This window comes from Macrosteles quadrilineatus, unplaced genomic scaffold (genome assembly GCF_028750875.1).
Source record: "Macrosteles quadrilineatus isolate MER2022 unplaced genomic scaffold, UCM_ALF_1.0 Scaffold_49__1_contigs__length_876301, whole genome shotgun sequence".
Taxonomy (NCBI): Eukaryota; Metazoa; Arthropoda; class Insecta; order Hemiptera; family Cicadellidae; genus Macrosteles; species Macrosteles quadrilineatus.
Window position 1 is genome coordinate 552,835 of NW_026542642.1, and position 17,666 is coordinate 570,500.

Here is a 17,666-nt window from a genome sequence, read left to right on the forward strand (position 1 = left end):
TGTACAAACTTGAACATTCTTGTACATACTTGTACACCCTTGTAAACACTTGTACAACCTTGTACAAACTTGTACACACTTGTACACACTTGTACAAGCTTGTACACACTTGTACACCCTTGTACAAACTTGTGCACCCTTGTACACACTTGTACAACCTTGTACACAATTGTACAACCTTGTACAACCATGTACCCACTTGTACAACTTTGTACACACTTGTACAACCTTGTACACACTTGTACACCTTTGTACACACTTGTACAACCTTGTACACTATGATACAACCTTGTACACACTTGTACAACCTTGTACACACTTGTACAACCTTTTACAAACTTGTACCCACTTGTACAAACTTGTACATTCTTTTGTACACCCTTGTAAACACTTGTACAACCTTGTACAAACCTGTACACCCTTGTACACACTTGTACAAGCTTGTACACACTTGTACAAGCTTGTACACACTTGTACACCCTTGTACAAACTTGTGCACCCTTGTACACTTTTGTACACCCTTGTATACATTGGTACAACCTTGTACAAACTTGTACACACTTGTACAAACTTGTACACACTTGTACAAACTTGTACACCCTTGTACACACTTGTACAACCTTGTACACACTTGTACAACCTTGTACACAATTGTACAACCTTGTACAACCATGTACACACTTGTACAACCTTGTACACACTTGTACAACCTTGTACACACTTGTACACCTTTGTACACACTTATACAACCTTGTACACACTTGTACAACCTTGTACACACTTGTACAACCTTGTACACGTTTGTACAACCTTGTACACACTTGTACAACCTTGTACACGTTTGTACAACCTTGTACACACTTGTACAACCTTGTACACACTTGTACAACCTTGTAAAAACTTGTACAAGCATGTACACGATTGTACACCCTTGTACACACTTGTGCACCCTTATACACACTTGTACAACCTTGTACACACTTGTACAACCTTGTACACACTTGTACAACCTTGTACACACTTGTACAAACTTGTACAAACCTGTACACCCTTGTACACACTTGTACAAGCTTGTACAAGATTGTACACCCTTGTACACACTTGTGCACCCTTGTACACACTTGTACACCCTTGTATACACTTGTACAACCTTTTACAAACTTGTACACACTTGTACAAACTTGTACATTCTTGTGCATACTTGTACACCCTTGTAAACACTTGTACAACCTTGTACAAACCTGTACACCCTTGTACACACTTGTACAAGCTTGTACACACTTGTACAAGCTTGTACACACTTGTACACCCTTGTACAAACTTGTGCACCCTTGTACACTTTTGTACACCCTTGTATACATTTGTACAACCTTGTACAAACTTGTACACAATTGTACAAACTTGTACACACTTGTACAAACTTGTACACCCTTGTACACACTTGTACAACCTTGTACACACTTGTACAACCTTGTACAAACCTGTACACCCTTGTACACACTTGTACAAGCTTGTCCACGATTGTACACCCTTGTACACACTTGTGCACCCTTGTACACACTTGTACACCCTTGTACACACTTGTACAACCTTTTACAAACTTGTACACACTTGTACAAACTTGTACATTCTTGTACATACTTGTACACCCTTGTAAACACTTGTACAACCTTGTACACAATTGTACAACCTTGTACAACCTTGTACACACTTGTACAACCTTGTACACACTTGTACAACCTTGTACACACTTGTACAACCTTGTACACACTTGTACACCTTTGTACACACTTGTTCAACCTTGTACACACTTGTACAACCTTGTACACACTTGTACAACCTTGTACACACTTGTACAACCTTGTACACACTTGTACACACTTGTACAAACTTGTACATTCTTGTACATACTTGTACTCTCTTGTAAACACTTGTACAACCTTGTACAAACCTGTACACCCTTGTACACACTTGTACAAGCTTGTACACACTTCTACAAGCTTGTACACACTTGTACACCCTTGTACAAACTTGTGCACCCTTGTACACTTTTGTACACCCTTGTATACATTTGTACAACCTTGTACAAACTTGTACACACTTGTACAAACTTGTACACACTTGTACAAACTTGTACACCCTTGTACACACTTGTACAACCTTGTACACACTTGTACAACCTTGTACACACTTGTGTCTAAGATGTCTTTTTATTTAGAGGGATGTCTTGTTTTTTAGAGGGTTGTCTTGTTTTTTAGAGGGTTTTCTTGTAATTTAGATGGGATGTCTTGTTATTTAGAGGGATGTCTTAATATTTAGCGGAATGTCTTGTTTATTAGAGGGATGTCTTGTTATTTAGTGGGATGTCTTGTTATTTAGAGGGATGTCTTGTTATTTAGAGAGATGTCTTGTTATTTAAAGGGATGTCTTAATATTTAGAGGGATGTCTTGTTATTTAGAGGGATGTCTTAATATTTAGAGGGATGTCTTGTTATTTGAAGGGATGTCTTAATATTTAGAGGGATGTCTTGTTATTTAGAGGGATGTCTTGTTATTTAGAGGGATGTCTTGTTATTTAGAGGGATGTCTTGTTTTTTAAAGGGTTGTCTTGTTATTTGGAGGGATGTCTTAATATTTAGAGTGATGTCTTGTTATTTAGAGGGATGTCTTGTTATTTAGAGGGATGTCTTGTTTTTTAGAGGGTTGTCTTGTTATTTGGAGGGATGTCTTGTTTTTTAGAGGGTTGTCTTGTAATTTAGATGGGATGTCTTGTTATTTAGAGGGATGTCTTGTTATTTACAGGTATGTCTTGTTATTTAGAGGGATGTCTTAATATTTAGAGGAATGTCTTGTTATATAGATGGATGTCTTGTTATTTAGAGGGATGTCTTAATATTTAGAGGGATGTCTTGTTTTTTAGAGAGATGTCTTGTTATTTAAAGGGTTTTTTTGTTTTTTAGAGGGTTGTCTTGTTATTTGGAGTGATGTCTTGTTATTTAGATTGATGTCTTAATATTTAGAGGGATGTCTTTTTTTTAGAGGGATGTCTTGTTATTTAGAGGGATGTCTTGTTATTTAGAGGGATGTCTTGTTATTTAGAGGGATGTCTTGTTATTTAGAGGGATGTCTTGTTATTTGAAGGGATGTCTTAATATTTAGAGAGATGTCTTGTTATTTAGAGGGATGTCTTGTTATTTAGAGGGATGTCTTGTTATTTAGAGGGATGTCTTCATATTTGGAGGGATGTCTTGTTATTTAGAGGGATGTCTTGTTATTTGGAGGGATGCTTGTTATTAAGAGGGATGTCTTATAATTTAGAGGGATGTTTCGTTATTTGGAGGTATGTCTTGTTATTTAGAGGGATGTCTTGTTATTTAGAGGGATGTCTTGGTAATTGGAGGGATGTCTAGTTATTTAGAGGGATGTCTTTTTATTTAGAGAGATGTCTTGTTATTTAGAGGGATGTCTTGTTATTTAGAGGGATGTCTTGTTATTTGAAGGGATGTCTTAATATTTAGAGGGATGTCTTGCTTTTTTGAGGGATTTCTTGTTATTTGGAGGGATGTCTTGTTATTTAGAGGGATGTCTTGTTATTTAGAGGAATGTCTTGTTATTTAAAAGGGATGTCTTGTTATTTAGAGGGATGTCTTGTTTTTTAGTGAGATGTCTTGTTATTTAGAGGGATGTCTTGTTATTTAGAGAGATGTCTTGTTATTTAAAGAGATGTCTTAATATTTAGAGGGATGTCTTGTTATTTAGAGGGATGTCTTAATATTTAGAGGGATGTCTTGTTATTTGGAGGGATGTCTTAATATTTAGAGGGATGTCTTGTTATTTAGAGGGATGTCTTGTTATTTAGAGAGATGTCTTGTTATTTAAAGGGATGTCTTAATATTTAGAGGGATGTCTTGTTATTTAGAGGGATGTCTTAATATTTAGAGGGATGTCTTGTTATTTGAAGGGATGTCTTAATATTTAGAGGGATGTCTTGTTATTTAGAGGGATGTCTTGTTATTTAGAGGGATGTCTTGTTTTTTAAAGGGTTGTCTTGTTATTTGGAGGGATGTCTTAATATTTAGAGGGATATCTTGGTATTTTGAGGGATGTCTTGTTATTTAGAGGGATGTCTTGTTATTTAGAGGGATGTCTTCTTATTTGGAGGGAAGTCTTGTTATTTGGAGGAATGTCTTGTTATTTAGAGGGATATCTTGTTATTTGGAGGGATGTCTTGTTATTTAGAGGGATGTCTTGCTATTTAGAGGGATGTCTTTTTATTTGGAGGGATGTCTTGTTATTTAGAGGGATGTCTTGTTATTTAGAGGAATGTCTTGTTATTTAAAAGGGATGTCTTGTTATTTAGAGGGACGTCTTGTTATTTAGTGGGATGTCTTGTTATTTAGAGGGATGTCTTGTTATTTAGAGAGATGTCTTGTTATTTAAAGGGATGTCTTAATATTTAGAGGGATGTCTTGTTATTTAGAGGGATGTCTTGTTATTTGGAGGGATGTCTTAATATTTAGAGGGATGTCTTGTTATTTAGAGGGATGTCTTGTTATTTAGAGGGATGTCTTGTTTTTTAGAGGGTTGTCTTGTAATTTAGATGGGATGTCTTGTTATTTAGAGGGATGTCTTGTTATTTGGAGAGATGTCTTTTTATTTAGAGGGATGTCTTGTTTTTTAGAGGGTTGTCTTGTTATTTGGAGGGATGTCTTGTTTTTTAGAGGGTTGTCTTGTAATTTAGATGGGATGTCTTGTTATTTAGAGGGATGTCTTAATATTTAGCGGAATGTCTTGTTTATTAGAGGGATGTCTTGCTATTTAGAGGGATGTCTTTTAATTTGGAGGGATGTCTTGTTATTTAGAGGAATGTCTTGTTATTTAAAAGGGATGTCTTGTTATTTAGAGGGATGTCTTGTTATTTAGTGGGATGTCTTGTTATTTAGAGGGATGTCTTGTTATTTAGAGAGATGTCTTGTTATTTAAAGGGATGTCTTAATATTTAGAGGGATGTCTTAATATTTAGCGGAATGTCTTGTTTATTAGAGGGATGTCTTGCTATTTGAGCCGTGACATGTCCACCAAGCGTCCCACCAATGTCACGCCTCAGTTTTTTTTTATAGTGCGAGTGCTGGCTTTGCGCCGGAACTCAATCGGTTTGGGTCTGGCAGCAGTCCTGCAGACCCCGGGGCTATTTTTCCGCTGCCGAGCACATTTTCGGCAGAAGGCGAGCGACTGTCAATTTAACCTGTCAAACTTTGTCGTTTTCTGAAGGCAATATATTTTACTTCAGACAATTGCTTTATTTTCTACGCCAGCGAATTTTGAACATGGTTTAAGTGTTTTGCCAGTCGTCAGATGAGTAAGTTGATTGTTTGATTATTTTGATTTGTTTAGGTTAGAAAGTTTCTGATTTAGTTTTGGCCTTCAGCCACATGTTGTGCAGACTTTGAGTGGGTTTTGGCTAGTGAAAAACAAGTATTAAGCACCTTCTGTGCATTGGTATTACTTTTAATTACCAATTACTTGTTTTTCAAGGCGCTAGACCCATTTCTGAGCCTGGGAGTTGAACAGAGTTTTGTTGGGCCTTTGGCCAAGCTTTGTGTGGTCAGACCACAAATTTTTCTGGTTAGTTTTGTGGTTTTTGTTGTTGCCAAGTTTTCAAGGCTTTCCCCGAGACTCTAGGCCAGATATTACCCAAGAAAACTCACTTTGAAACTCTCTTTTGTGCGGGCTATGGTCCGTTTGTTCTGTGTCCCTGTTAATTTATTATTAGGCCTAAGGCCTAGTTTGTGCTCAATTTTGTGTGTTATTGTGGCCTACAGCTTATTTAATGTAAATGTTGTCCCTTTGTCCCCTGTAAAAGTGTTTTTTTTGTTATTTGTAATGTAGGCCATGTCACTCAGCCTAATTCTTTTTAGTTAAGTAATGGCACCTTCTGGGGGCCAAGCTCGGTCATAATTAGTTAGTTTTAGTGTTCTTACTTGTCCCCTGCAATTTTCATTAAATTTGGATAATAAATGACCGAGTTATTTAAGTTTTAGTTTAGCGCTTTCCTGTTTTCTGAGTGACCGTAGGTAACTGACCCCCTACCTAGCCTCAGGCTAGTTGGTAGGCATGGGTTTGTCTTTTAAAAGCTGCGGGCACTTGTGCCACAACTTTTAAAAGCATTTTGAGCAAATTTGGTTGGTAATAACCGGAGTTATTACCGGTTTTACCTGAAAATTCACCTCTAGCCAAAGAATTTTTAATATTTTGTGTAAACTGTTTTTTTAAGTATTCATTGTAGTATTTATGTAATTGTTTTGTGTTTTATTAGTGTATATTACCCTTCTGGACCCTAAATTCATATTTTTTATTGTCAACTTAAATTTTTATGAAAAATGTCTGTAAGAATGTGTTGTTAAAGTTAGTAATATTTAAAAGTCTATTTATTGTTATGTTTTAGAGCTTTATTGAACTGAATTAAATTATTTCTAGTCATTTTACATTTTCTAATTTTAAAGACTGTTTTATAAAGGAAAGCCTAATTAAAAAGAAAAATATTTATAATAAAATCATCTTTATCAATAGTCTGGTCATTGTTCGAGTAGGCCTAGTGCGGAAATTGTGTTTTGGACTTTTGGCTTGAAAAGCTGGGTAGACCTAAGGTTAAACTCCACCTATTTGAACTCTACTAGTTAGACCTGGAAACTGTTTAAAGGGTCCCAGATGTGAGGCTTCACCAGCAGCTGTCCTCGGAGAGGCTCGCCCGGAGGGACACTACTTCTTCTGCCTCCTTGGGCTGCCAACGGCCCAGCTTCTCCGGGGACCACTATGCCGCCATTTTCCAGTTTGGACCGCCACTGCCCACCGCCTACCACCGTCAAGGAAACTTGTGCCACCTTTTTTCCGCAAGTTATAACGTTGATTATTTAAATTATGAACATTTTTAAAGGACTGTTTTTTAAAGGGGCCCCAAAATGATTGATTATTCATTCTAGTATTTCATAGGAACTGTTATTTTTCGATTGTTATTTATTTTTATAGTATCCAAATTTTATTTATTGCTTGTTAATTTATTTAAAGTTTAATATAACCGTACCATCCTATTTAATTATTGTTAGGCCTAACATCCACAGTTACCACTAAATTTGTAAGTTCAGGAGGGTAAAGTTTTGAGAAAGCTTAAAGTATTTAAATATTTTGATAAAATAATTCTTTGGATGGCTGCTTTGTTGTTTATTGTTGATTGTTTTTATTGTTGAATTTTGGAATTAATATAGGTTTTGTTCACTATTTGTTTTGTTTCTGATATTCACCCACGGCCTTTCACTTGTTAGGGATGTGGGGCGGCCACTCGCACTGTCACTATGGGGGGCATGCTTCCAATAGTTGTTCGTCTGGGGGCGGTGCGAGGGGTCGGCTCAGATGGTAGCAGAGCGTGGTTTTTTGTGCTCTATCCACGAAGGGCCGTGGTTGGATTTGATTTTTGGGTGATGCTGGTCTGGCAGTCTTAGGAATTTTTTGAAGAAATGTTGTCGTGGTGGGGTAAGCACACTGTTGAAGTTTTTTTTATTAGGAGCTCGCCCTTGGCCGAGTCACCGGGTGGAATCTGGTTAATGACTTGCATCCTTTGGGAGCAAGAATGTCAAAAGCATGGCCAATCCCAAAATTGAAACTGTGTGTGTGTTTACCTCATCACACAAATGTTAGGTGTTGTTGTTTAGTGTATGTATGTATGTGTGTATGTGGTGAGTGTAAGCCCGTGTTTTTGTTTTGGTGGCTAAGGCGGTGTGTATGGGCAGGTTCTTCTGTTTGGGACCTCATCTGACTGTAGGCATTTCAGTCCAGAGTCTTTAGTTAGTTAAGTTTGTGAATTGTTTGTTGTAAAATTTGTTTGTGTGTGTTTTGAAAGTAGGCCGACTGACTGAGAACAAAATGGGTTTGTTTGCTCCACTGCCCAATCCCATTGCTGGGGTTTTGAGCGACATTCGCCCAGTTGATGGTTTAGAGGTGGAACCTTTGTTAGAGTTTTTGGGAAAGGTGTTGCACCTGAAGGAGTTCCCAGGCATGGAGGACTCAGTAGTGTTGGAACTGCTGGTTCCACTCTGCCTGAGACCTCTTGGTGACAAATTGTTAGATTGTTTGAAACGGGGAGTAAATTTTGACAATTTTCACAGTGAAGTGCTTGAGCTCTTTGTCCCCTTCAGGGTCATGGAGAGATTGAAGGTTGAGAGAGTGTTTCGACCTCAAAAATTGGATGAAACTCTCAGTCAGTATGTGGGTGACATTTGTGGCGTGTGGCGTGTCCTACGGCTGGACATCCCTGAACCCCTACTGGTGGACATTGTCTTGCAGGGATTGAAGCCTGAGGAGCGGTCCAGACTGATTTTTGCTCCAAAGCCTTCTTCTTTTGCAGACCTGGATAGGTTGGTCATCCTTTCACGGAGCGTTCAAGACGCTGATTGTCAAAGGGAGCACGTTGCGGGGCATCTTCCCCGGACTGGTCCCCATCCCGCTGTAGCATCCGTGTGTCGAGGTCCTGAAACACCGCAGAGACAGAGGCGTCCTATTGTTTGCTTTGGCTGTGGTCTAACAGGTCACTTGAGACGAGAGTGTCGTCAGAGGGTTAATCTTGGGACTTTGTCCAAAAACCTAAGTAGCTCACAAGGGGAAAGTTTGCCCAAACCGCCCTGTGAGAAAGCTGTTTTGGAGAAAGTCAGCAAGACTTTGGTTTCAGTGAGTACTGCCCCTTCTGGGAGTGCTGGTTTCGGGGAGCCTCTGTCGCGGGGAATGAGGGAGCTTGCATGCATGGGAGTGAAAGCGGCGCGCTCAACTTGCCCACGACTCAACATCTTCTTAGGTAAAACGGTGCAGAAGGCCCTTGTGGATTCTGGGTCAGCCCGTTGTCTCATTTCCCTTTCCCTGTTTGAAAATCTAAAATCTTCTGGGCTAATCAAGCAAGTTGAGCGAAGTACACACATCTGCTGGACTGCATCGAAATCCCCACTTCCCATCATCTATGAAGCCCGTTTGAAATTCAAGATTGAACATTTTTCTTGGGTGTGGAGTTTTTGGGTAGCCAAGGACCTTTGCATTCCTGTAATTTTGGGAGCGGATTTCATCAAGCATTGTGGCCTGATTTTGGATTTAGGCAGAGGCCAGTGCTTCTTTCGTTTCGCAAGACGGGTGCTCATTCCTTTTGCGGATGAAATTGTGGATGGTGCAGCTGTGGTCGAGCCTGAGACACCCAGCAAACCAAAAGTTGATCCATTAGGGCATCTGACTCCTGGTGAGGCTGAAGCTATCAGAACCTTGTGTTCTCGTTTTCCTGAAGTGCTGACGCCAAAGCTTGGAGTCACCAATCTTTTGGAGTACGAAATCCGTTTGACTGACACCCGTCCAGTTCGTTCTCATCCTTACAAACTTGCTCCACCCAAGATGGATACACTCCGTGGAATCATCAATGAGCTTCTTGAAAATGGGGTAATTGAGCCTTCTCGCTCAAGTTACGCAAGTCCAGCTTTTCTAGTTCCAAAGCCAAATGGCAAGTCTCGAATGGTTCTAGATTATCGCAAGTTGAATGCTCAGATTGAAATTGACTCTGTCCCTCTCCCTGATTTGCACTCTGCGTTCGATTGGTTCGGTAAGGCCAAGTATTTTTCCGTCTTTGATTTGAACCAGGCTTACCATCAGATTCCTTTGAAACCTGAATCTCGACCTCTCACTGCCTTCTGTGTTCCGTGGAACTTGTACCAGTTCACACGTGTACCCATGGGCCTAGCTGTGGGGGCCCAGACCCTCACCAGACTTCTGGACTCCATCTTTCATGACGTCAAGTTCAAATTTGTGTTCAACTATCTTGACGATCTTTTGGTGTACAGTGAGAGCTTTGAAGACCATCTGGTTCATCTTGAGGAAGTCATGAATAGGTTGCTTAGGGCTGGCCTTACCGTAAATCCCGAGAAAGTTAGTTTTGCTCAGGCTGAGATTTCTTTCCTAGGTCATCTAGTATCTTCACGAGGTGTCTGTATCGATCCGGCTAGAACCCAGGCTATCAGGGAGTTTCCTCCTCCCCGAGATGTCAAAGGCATTGCCCGTTTCATTGGCATGGTGGGTTTCTACCGGCGCTTCATCCCCAATGTGGCTGAGTTGGCGGCTCCTCTCAATGAGCTTCGGAAGAAGGGCGCCAAGTTTGTTTGGGGTGAAGCACAACAGATGTCTTTTGATCTTCTGAAAGAAGCTATCATGCAACCTCCAGTTTTGGCGATGCCAGATTTCAGTCGAAAGTTTGTTTTGCAAACCGATGCTTCCTCCGTCGCAATTGCGGCTGTGTTGTCTCAAGAGGTAGATGGTGTTAGGCAGCCAATTGCGTATGCCTCACGCACTTTGAACCCATGTGAAAGGAAAAGCTCTTCTGTGTATGAGTTAGAGTGTTTGGCTGTCGTGTTTGGAGTGAATAAGTTCAGACGTTTTTTGGAACACAAAGAGTTTTTGCTGGAAACCGACAACCAGGCACTCTCGTGGCTCCTCGCACATCCTCGCCAGCTTGGGAAAATTGGTCGTTGGGTTGTCCAGATATCTTCCCTAAAATTCCAAGTGCAACATGTTCGAGGCACGCAGAATGTGATTGCTGACACTTTATCCAGGATGTACCACTCACCTGACGACCAATCTTCTGATCAGGAGGAGCACACTGGGTGTGCCGTGCTCCTGGAGTTTCCCCTTGCCTTTTCTGAGTTCATCCCACATCAGTTAAAAGATCCCGAGCTGGCTAAGATCATTGGTGAGCTTCAAAATGGGGGAGCCCACCCCCCATATTTTCTGTCCCAGGGTGCTCTTTGTTGTCGAGACCGACAGCGAGGTAAACCCAAGGTTGTGCTGCCTAGTCTTCTTGTACCCATGGTCTTTGCGTACTTTCACTCTTCCCCTGTGGGTGGGCACTTAGGGATTCACAAGACCATTGCGAAGGTTAGGGACATGTTCATCTGGAAGGGTATGGACAGGGACATTGCGGCACGAGTGCGTTCTTGTCAAACATGCTCGCTAAGCAAGCCTGCTCAGAATACCAAGTATGGGTTGTTGTCATCTGAGGTGGCGGAGAGACCTTTGGAGAAGGTTTTCATAGACTATGTAGGGCCTCTCCCACGTAGCAAGTCAGGAAACAAATTCTTGCTTGTTTGTGTGGATGCCTTCTCCAAGTTTTGTTGGCTTTTTCCTTTGAGGAACGCCACTGCACAGCTCACCGTGCAGGCACTTCGTACTCATTTGTTCCAACACTTTGGAATACCCGCCACCATTGTTTCCGACAACGGAACTCAGTTCGTGTCTCACCTTTTCAAAAGAATGTGCTTTGGGCACGGTATCCGCCATGTGACCACTTCTCCTTACTATCCACAGCCTTCCCATGCTGAGAGGTTCAACAGAAATCTTCGATCCGCTCTCATAGCTTTTCATGCTGACAAGCAGACCACCTGGGATCAGGAACTTCCTTGGATTCAATTTGCTTTCAATACTGCACACCATGAGAGTCACAAGGCGGTCCCTTTCGAGCTGTTGTTGGGCTATCCACCCAATAATCCTTTGGCAAATGTGTGGAAAATTGGCGACCTTCTGCCACCCCCTGGTGCTGCCAATGTCAAGGCAACTTGGCAGGCGGCTAGGAGGAACTTGATCCGAGCTAGGGAATTGGTACGGAGGAAGCACAATCGAGGTCGGTTAGACAATCCTTTCCAGGTGGGGGATTTGGTTTTCTGTAAGGCTCATCCGGTCAGTTCGGCCGTGGACAAGAGAGCCGCTAAGTTGTCTCATCGGTGGTCAGGTCCCCACCGCATCTTGAAGTTCTTGACTCCTGTCTCCGTGCGGCTTGGAAATCCGCAGACTGGAGAAGTTTTCCGGAGGGCTCACATTTCTCATCTGAAGCCTTTCCGGGGAACAATTCCGTAGGTCATCTTTCTTTACTCTTGTGTCTGAGTGGGAAGTGCACTGGGCCAGAGAGCTTGATCACCTCTTCTGTCCCTTGTGCGCTGCTGAAGATTTTTCCCTAGTAAATTTTCCAGCACTGGCCAGTGCAAACCCTGGGGGTGAGTAGTCCCTCCAGTTGAAAGACTTTTGGCGTTCCCCACTTCAGACACTTGAGTTGATCTGTGGTGTTGAGATCTTCTAGAATTGGGAGAGGTTGTTTTCCTTTTTTTTTTGGAGGGGAAGTCCTCCTTTGGGGGGGGAGGTTGAGCCGTGACATGTCCACCAAGCGTCCCACCAATGTCACGCCTCAGTTTTTTTTTATAGTGCGAGTGCTGGCTTTGCGCCGGAACTCAATCGGTTTGGGTCTGGCAGCAGTCCTGCAGACCCCGGGGCTATTTTTCCGCTGCCGAGCACATTTTCGGCAGAAGGCGAGCGACTGTCAATTTAACCTGTCAAACTTTGTCGTTTTCTGAAGGCAATATATTTTACTTCAGACAATTGCTTTATTTTCTACGCCAGCGAATTTTGAACATGGTTTAAGTGTTTTGCCAGTCGTCAGATGAGTAAGTTGATTGTTTGATTATTTTGATTTGTTTAGGTTAGAAAGTTTCTGATTTAGTTTTGGCCTTCAGCCACATGTTGTGCAGACTTTGAGTGGGTTTTGGCTAGTGAAAAACAAGTATTAAGCACCTTCTGTGCATTGGTATTACTTTTAATTACCAATTACTTGTTTTTCAAGGCGCTAGACCCATTTCTGAGCCTGGGAGTTGAACAGAGTTTTGTTGGGCCTTTGGCCAAGCTTTGTGTGGTCAGACCACAAATTTTTCTGGTTAGTTTTGTGGTTTTTGTTGTTGCCAAGTTTTCAAGGCTTTCCCCGAGACTCTAGGCCAGATATTACCCAAGAAAACTCACTTTGAAACTCTCTTTTGTGCGGGCTATGGTCCGTTTGTTCTGTGTCCCTGTTAATTTATTATTAGGCCTAAGGCCTAGTTTGTGCTCAATTTTGTGTGTTATTGTGGCCTACAGCTTATTTAATGTAAATGTTGTCCCTTTGTCCCCTGTAAAAGTGTTTTTTTTGTTATTTGTAATGTAGGCCATGTCACTCAGCCTAATTCTTTTTAGTTAAGTAATGGCACCTTCTGGGGGCCAAGCTCGGTCATAATTAGTTAGTTTTAGTGTTCTTACTTGTCCCCTGCAATTTTCATTAAATTTGGATAATAAATGACCGAGTTATTTAAGTTTTAGTTTAGCGCTTTCCTGTTTTCTGAGTGACCGTAGGTAACTGACCCCCTACCTAGCCTCAGGCTAGTTGGTAGGCATGGGTTTGTCTTTTAAAAGCTGCGGGCACTTGTGCCACAACTTTTAAAAGCATTTTGAGCAAATTTGGTTGGTAATAACCGGAGTTATTACCGGTTTTACCTGAAAATTCACCTCTAGCCAAAGAATTTTTAATATTTTGTGTAAACTGTTTTTTGAAGTATTCATTGTAGTATTTATGTAATTGTTTTGTGTTTTATTAGTGTATATTACCCTTCTGGACCCTAAATTCATATTTTTTATTGTCAACTTAAATTTTTATGAAAAATGTCTGTAAGAATGTGTTGTTAAAGTTAGTAATATTTAAAAGTCTATTTATTGTTATGTTTTAGAGCTTTATTGAACTGAATTAAATTATTTCTAGTCATTTTACATTTTCTAATTTTAAAGACTGTTTTATAAAGGAAAGCCTAATTAAAAAGAAAAATATTTATAATAAAATCATCTTTATCAATAGTCTGGTCATTGTTCGAGTAGGCCTAGTGCGGAAATTGTGTTTTGGACTTTTGGCTTGAAAAGCTGGGTAGACCTAAGGTTAAACTCCACCTATTTGAACTCTACTAGTTAGACCTGGAAACTGTTTAAAGGGTCCCAGATGTGAGGCTTCACCAGCAGCTGTCCTCGGAGAGGCTCGCCCGGAGGGACACTACTTCTTCTGCCTCCTTGGGCTGCCAACGGCCCAGCTTCTCCGGGGACCACTATGCCGCCATTTTCCAGTTTGGACCGCCACTGCCCACCGCCTACCACCGTCAAGGAAACTTGTGCCACCTTTTTTCCGCAAGTTATAACGTTGATTATTTAAATTATGAACATTTTTAAAGGACTGTTTTTTAAAGGGGCCCCAAAATGATTGATTATTCATTCTAGTATTTCATAGGAACTGTTATTTTTCGATTGTTATTTATTTTTATAGTATCCAAATTTTATTTATTGCTTGTTAATTTATTTAAAGTTTAATATAACCGTACCATCCTATTTAATTATTGTTAGGCCTAACATCCACAGTTACCACTAAATTTGTAAGTTCAGGAGGGTAAAGTTTTGAGAAAGCTTAAAGTATTTAAATATTTTGATAAAATAATTCTTTGGATGGCTGCTTTGTTGTTTATTGTTGATTGTTTTTATTGTTGAATTTTGGAATTAATATAGGTTTTGTTCACTATTTGTTTTGTTTCTGATATTCACCCACGGCCTTTCACTTGTTAGGGATGTGGGGCGGCCACTCGCACTGTCACTATGGGGGGCATGCTTCCAATAGTTGTTCGTCTGGGGGCGGTGCGAGGGGTCGGCTCATATTTAGAGGGATGTCTTTTTATTTGGAGGGATGTCTTGTTATTTAGAGGGATGTCTTGTTATTTAGAGGAATGTCTTGTTATTTAAAAGGGATGTCTTGTTATTTAGAGGGATGTCTTGTTATTTAGTGGGATGTCTTGTTATTTAGAGGGATGTCTTGTTATTTAGAGAGATGTCTTGTTATTTAAAGGGATGTCTTAATATTTAGAGGGATGTCTTGTTATTTAGAGGGATGTCTTAATATTTAGAGGGATGTCTTGTTATTTGAAGGGATGTCTTAATATTTAGAGGGATGTCTTGTTATTTAGAGGGATGTCTTGTTATTAAGAGGGATGTCTTGTTATTTAGAGGGATGTCTTGTTTTTTAAAGGGTTGTCTTGTTATTTGGAGGGATGTCTTAATATTTAGAGGGATGTCTTGGTATTTAGAGGGATGTCTTGTTATTTAGAGGGATGTCTTAATATTTAGCGGAATGTCTTAAGGGATGTCTTGTTTTTTAGAGGGTTGTCTTGTAATTTAGATGGGATGTCTTGTTATTTAGAGGGATGTCTTGTTATTTAAAAGGGATGTCTTGTTATTTAGAGGGATGTCTTGTTATTTAGAGGGATGTCTTGTTATTTAGAGGGATGTCTTGTTATTTAGAGGGATGTCTTGTTATTTAGAGGGATGTCTTGTTATTTAGAGGGATGTCTTGTTATTTGAAGGGATGTCTTAATATTTAGAGAGATGTCTTGTTATTTAGAGGGATGTCTTGTTATTTAGAGGGATGTCTTGTTATTTAGAGGGATGTCTTCATATTTGGAGGGATGTCTTCATATTTGGAGGGATGTCTTGTTATTTAGAGGGATGTCTTGTTATTTGGAGGGATGCTTGTTATTAAGAGGGATGTCTTATAATTTAGAGGGATGTCTTGTTATTTGGAGGTATGTCTTGTTATTTAGAGGGATGTCTTGTTATTTAGAGGGATGTCTTGGTATTTGGAGGGATGTCTTGTTATTTAGAGGGATGTCTTTTTATTTAGAGGGATGTCTTGTTATTTAGAAGGATGTCTTGGTATTTGGAGGGATGTCTAGTTATTTAGAGGGATGTCTTTTTATTTAGAGGGATGTCTTTTTATTTAGAGGGATGTCTTGTTATTTAGAGGGATGTCTTGTTATTTGAAGGGATGTCTTAATATTTAGAGGGATGTCTTGCTATTTTGAGGGATTTCTTGTTATTTGGAGGGATGTCTTGTTATTTAGAGGGATGTCTTGTTATTTAGAGGAATGTCTTGTTATTTAAATGGGATGTCTTGTTATTTAGAGGGATGTCTTGTTATTTAGTGGGATGTCTTGTTATTTAGAGGGATGTCTTGTTATTAAGAGAGATGTCTTGTTATTTAAAGGGATGTCTTAATATTTAGAGGGATGTCTTGTTATTTAGAGGGATGTCTTAATATTTAGAGGGATGTCTTGTTATTTGGAGGGATGTCTTAATATTTAGAGGGATGTCTTGTTATTTAGAGGGATGTCTTGTTATTTAGAGAGATGTCTTGTTATTTAAAGGGATGTCTTAATATTTAGAGGGATGTCTTGTTATTTAGAGGGATGTCTTGATATTTAGAGGGATGTCTTGTTATTTGAAGGGATGTCTTAATATTTAGAGGGATGTCTTGTTATTTAGAGGGATGTCTTGTTATTTAGAGGGATGTCTTGTTTTTTAAAGGGTTGTCTTGTTATTTGGAGGGATGTCTTAATATTTAGAGGGATGTCTTGGTATTTAGAGGGATGTCTTGTTATTTAGAGGGATGTCTTGTTATTTAGAGGGATGTCTTCTTATTTGGAGGGAAGTCTTGTTATTTGGAGGAATGTCTTGTTATTTAGAGGGATATCTTGTGATTTGGAGGGATGTCTTGTTATTTAGAGGGATGTCTTGCTATTTAGAGGGATGTCTTTTTATTTGGAGGGATGTCTTGTTATTTAGAGGGATGTCTTGTTATTTAGAGGAATGTCTTGTTATTTAAAAGGGATGTCTTGTTATTTAGAGGGACGTCTTGTTATTTAGTGGGATGTCTTGTTATTTAGAGGGATGTCTTGTTATTTAGAGAGATGTCTTGTTATTTAAAGGGATGTCTTAATATTTAGAGGGATGTCTTGTTATTTGGAGGGATGTCTTAATATTTAGAGGGATGTCTTGTTATTTAGAGGGATGTCTTGTTATTTAGAGGGATGTCTTGTTTTTTAAAGGGTTTTCTTGTTATTTGGAGGGATGTCTTAATATTTAGAGGGATGTCTTGGTATTTGGAGGGATGTCTTGTTATTTAGAGGGATGTCTTAATATTTAGCGGAATGTCTAGTTTATTAGAGGGATGTCTTGTTATTTAGAGGGATATCTTGTTATTTAGAGGGATGTCTTAATATTTGGAGGGATGTCTTGTTATTTAGAGGGATGTCTTAATATTTAGAGGGATGTCTTGTTTTTTAGTGGGATGTCTTGTTATTTAGAGGGATGTCTTGTTATTTAGAGGGTTTTTTTGTTTTTTAGAGGGTTGTCTTGTTATTTGGAGGGATGTCTTGTTATTTAGATTGATGTCTTAATATTTAGAGGGATGTCTTGTTTTAGAGGGATGTCTTGTTATTTGGAGGGATGTCTTGTTATTTAGATTGATGTCTTAATATTTAGAGGGATGTCTTGTTATTTAAAAGGGATGTCTTGTTATTTAGAGGGACGTCTTGTTATTTAGTGGGATGTCTTGTTATTTAGAGGGATGTCTTGTTATTTAGAGAGATGTCTTGTTATTTAAAGGGATGTCTTAATATTTAGAGGGATGTCTTGTTATTTGGAGGGATGTCTTAATATTTAGAGGGATGTCTTGTTATTTAGAGGGATGTCTTGTTATTTAGAGGGATGTCTTGTTTTTTAAAGGGTTTTCTTGTTATTTGGAGGGATGTCTTAATATTTAGAGGGATGTCTTGGTATTTGGAGGGATGTCTTGTTATTTAGAGGGATGTCTTAATATTAAGCGGAATGTCTAGTTTATTAGAGGGATGTCTTGTTATTTAGAGGGATGTCTTGTTATTTAGAGGGATGTCTTAATATTTGGAGGGATGTCTTGTTATTTAGAGGGATGTCTT